General features: G+C 38.9%; 1 pseudogene; it reads right to left on the bottom strand.

Annotated features, from left to right (window-relative positions):
- Positions 1-2,279: 2,279 nt before the first annotated feature.
- LOC140518017 (small ribosomal subunit protein eS24 pseudogene) lies at positions 2,280-2,719 on the bottom strand (annotated as a pseudogene).
- Between the last annotated feature and the right edge of the window lie 1,435 nt (positions 2,720-4,154).

Genomic DNA, 4,154 nt, shown 5'->3' with positions numbered 1-4,154 from the left:
ACCCTGTCTCTGGCACTAACTCATGAGTGGACCCCAGTGAGATGAACTGTCTGTCCCTGTTACAAGAACAAGAATTCTGTAGAATTTCCCTTGCATGAACAGCAAAACCATCAGGTACCATATGCAATTCAGAGGTCAAGCTATAAGACATCAACTCCTGAGGCTATCTCATACAAACAGGATGGCCAAGCCTGTAGTAAATGATGCCTGCCCCCAAGGTACAGAAACCGTATGTTCCTTTAGGAGCTGACCACTCCTTGATCCCACCCTCCTTCACCTAATTAGCATACTTGCCACACAATTCACTGTACTTTTTCTATATAAGCTTTAGCATCACTCCTCTTTGGTTACATGTTCCCTAAGGGGCCCTACTCACCATATTAGCATTACAAAAAACTTTTTGCTACTTTACTGGAAGACTGCTTGAGTCCTTGAATTTTTCTAGACAACTCTATCCTGAACCTCAGTATTTTGAGGTCCCTGTACCCCTAAACTGTATCAAAAGTAATACATGACTCCTTGCTTTAACTAAAATGGTAGACAGTTTCTAAGATAGAAGTCCTCATATCAAAAGGGAGAAGAAAATGAGGTCCCTTTCTTTTTGCCTCTGTAACAAGAAAACCAAAGTTTTACATATGCATAAATTTCTTTTACTGGTAGGTAGGGGACTTGTACAGAAATGTCCAACGTGAGGATTTTATCTTTATGGTTGAAGCAGCCACAACAAGCTTTCTTAAACTGCAGGAATAGAGTTCAGTATGTATAAAACAAATGATCATAGGAATTCTGAAGAGGTTATTTCACCTATAGTTGCTATTCAAACCTTCTATTGATTCCGATTGATCTATTGTAAGAGGTGAATTTTGGGCTTTAATTCAATATACTTTGGAAGGAGAATCAAAGATTATAGAATTCCAAGGGTACAAGAAACTTCAGAAGGTAAAGGAAGAATAGAAGAAATCTAGCAGTAAACTTCTAAAATATTAAAATTTACAGTAAAGTCAAAGTTTAAATTAAAATTTAGAGATTCCAGGTCAAAGAAAAACAATATTACTAACAGTTACAATAGAAATAGTTTAAATACCAAGGAGCCAGTCAGGAGCATATCAGACTTTGCAGCTACCACTATCAGGGAGAGAAGGGCTCAGAATACACATTTCAAAAAGCAAAAGATAAAGGTTTATAACAAAGAATAATTTAGTGGCAAAAGTGACCACAGGAGAACAAATGGATCTTTAATGAGAGTGCTTTTAAACATTCCTGACAGAAAGATCAGAGCTGAGTAGAAACTTTGAAATGAAAATACAGAAGTCAAGAGATGTAGAAAAGTAAATACTTTTAAGCAACTTGAAAGGGACTCTCAAAAAACTTGAAATATTTACATTCCAATGGGGGAAATGAAACAAATTTTCTCTCAGAACCCTAATATAATGAAGGGTCATAGAGGGAATTGACAGCCTAGGAGTGATTTGTTGTGTTTTATAAAGATGAAAAGTGTATGTGCGTGTGCGTGTGTGTGCATGTGCATGTGTGGTAGAAGGTACATGCTAGGGAAGAAAAGGGGAAAGTGGGACTCAGAATCTCACATAACTTAAGTACACAAAAAAAATATGATACAAACACAAGAGTGGAAACAGGGAGAGTAGGCATTACTTGAATTTCACTTTTCATCTGAACTGGACAAAGGAGGGTAGAAAACACACATGATAACACAAAGACTATTATGAATAGAAAGATTTTCGGCACACAAGAGAGTGCCTGGCACAGACTAGGTGTTTACAAAAATGCTTATTGAGTAACTATTTAATGCTATTGATTCAACTCAAGAGGACCATTGTGAGTGGAGAAGAATAGTGGATATGAGAGAGAGATTCAGGGAATTTAATCCAATTTGATTCAGTACACATTTATTAATCATCTACTATGTGCCAGGCACTGTGCTAAGAGCTGAGGATACAAAAGAGAAAAAGAAACAGTCACTGACTTCAAGGAGCTTCTCTCTAATGTAATCTAATAGGGGAAGACACACCAAAAGAAGTTGAAAAGCAAAGGTGGAGGTAGGGTACCAGTGGGTATCCAGCTCAGGGGGCATGTTCCATGTAGTATATTCTCTCTTCCTAGGGTTTTTCTGAGTGTTCTTTCCTACTTCTTCATCTGCTTTTTTCAGTCTCTTTTGCTGGATCATCATTCATGTCCTATCCTCTTCATGTGGACCCAGGACTTTGTCCTGGGCTGCCTTCTCTTTTTTTTTTTTTTTCTTTAGTTTTTACATAGTTTATTTATGCTCTGATGAAAAATTATTTTCACAGATAAACAACATCCATAGTGCCTTTTATTCCTTCTTTTTGGCAGCATCAACATCTGCCTTTGCAGTACTCCTGACTTTCTTGTCTGTTCTTGCCTTGCTTTGCTGCTTTCTTGATGTCTTTTTCTCCTCATACAAGCCATGCCTTGCAAGTCTGTGCTTTGGTTCATTTTTCTTTGCATAATCAAGGGAATCATAAATCATCCAAAGTCTGCTGTTTTTCCCCCACCAAATTGGGTTCTGAATCTAAAGACAAAAATGACATCTGGAGTTGTCTTGTACATCTTGGCCAGTTTTTCTCGAATTTCAGTTGTGGGCACTGTGGCTTTTCCAGGATGAAGGACATCTATAACCATCTGTTTACGCTGAAGAAGTTTGTTTGTCATGAACTTCCTGGTTCTCATGGTTAGAGTGTCAGAGCTGCAAGAGAAGTAAAGGCGGGTTGGCTTGTCTTTATAGTTTCTCTTGGTAATTTCATCAACTCCCAAGGTTTAATTATTCTCTGCCAAATCTAAATATATCCAATCCCTTCCCTCTACTAACATGGGAACCCTCTAGTTCTGGACCTTATAACCTTTCAGCTGGATTGTCCAGTAGCCTCCTAATTGGTCTTGCTGCCTATAGTCCGCTCCAATTCATCCTCCATACAGTTAAAATGAATACTTCTAATGCAAAGGTCTGACCACATCGTTCCCCAGTTCAAAAAGATTTAGTGACTTGTTTCCTCAAGAATAAAATGCCAACTCCTTCTTTGGTGGAGTTCTCCACAAAATGGTTTCCCACCTATCTTTGGTAGCTGAGTGGAGGATGGAATGGAGATGACTGAAGCAACTGTTTTCCTAGAGCAAAAAGGTTTGAACACATTACTCCTACTGCAGTGACTCAATTACCACCAAGATCACTTAGCACTTAAAGCTCTTCACAACTTTGCCCCTTCCTATCTTTCCAGTCATCCTGCACTTTAATTCCCACCTTGACATACTCTATGATTGAGGCACAATGGGCATTCTTTTTTTTTAATCATTATTTTATTTATTTTCAGTGTTCTACAATCACTTCCATATAACTTAGATTTTTTTTCCCTCCCTCCCCCTCCTTCCCTCCTACCTCTTCCCTGAGATGGCATATGATTTTATATAGGTTCTACACATACATTCCTATTAAATACATTTTCACCTTAGTCCTGTTGCATAGAAGAATTAAAAATGGGAGAAATCATAAAACAAACCAAAATGTAATACAAAAGAAAATGATCTGCTATATTCTGCGATTGAATTCCATAATTCTTTCTCTGGACGTGGAAGGCATTTTGCCTTAAAAGACCATTGGGAATTTTTTAAGTCCTTGCATTGCAATGAAGTTCTAAGTCTACCAGAAAAAATCCTTGCACACTGTGGTTGTTGCTGTGTACGAAGTTCTCCTGGTTCTGCTCCTTTTGCTCAGCATCAGATCATATAAGTTTTTCCAGGCCTCTCTGAAGTCTTCCTGTTTACAGTGGGCATTCTTGCTATTCCTTACATATAGGAATTCATTTTTCTACTCTTCCTTTTCAGTAGTTGTCCCTTCTCCTCACCTCTACCTCTTGGTGTCCTTCAAGACTCAAACTCAAATTCCACCTTCTATGAAAGACCTTTCCTAGTCTGTTCCCACCTCCCTCCCCCAACTCCCAGTAGAACCCTTATGAAATTACCTTCTGTTGGGGGTGTAAGCTCAGTTCCATGTGGACAGTCTCGGGCAGGTAAAGGTGAGGACTTCTAAACCTTAGAGTTCTCATGAGGCCCCCCAGGGAACAGCAGGGAATTGAGGTGTGAGACCGGGCTATCTCGTGCATTTCCGCCTCTTCCCGTGG

This window comes from Notamacropus eugenii, chromosome 1 (assembly GCF_028372415.1).
Source record: "Notamacropus eugenii isolate mMacEug1 chromosome 1, mMacEug1.pri_v2, whole genome shotgun sequence".
Lineage (NCBI taxonomy): Eukaryota > Metazoa > Chordata > Mammalia > Diprotodontia > Macropodidae > Notamacropus > Notamacropus eugenii.
Note: the sequence above shows the minus strand (reverse complement) of the source record. Positions and strands in the feature narration are given on the sequence as shown.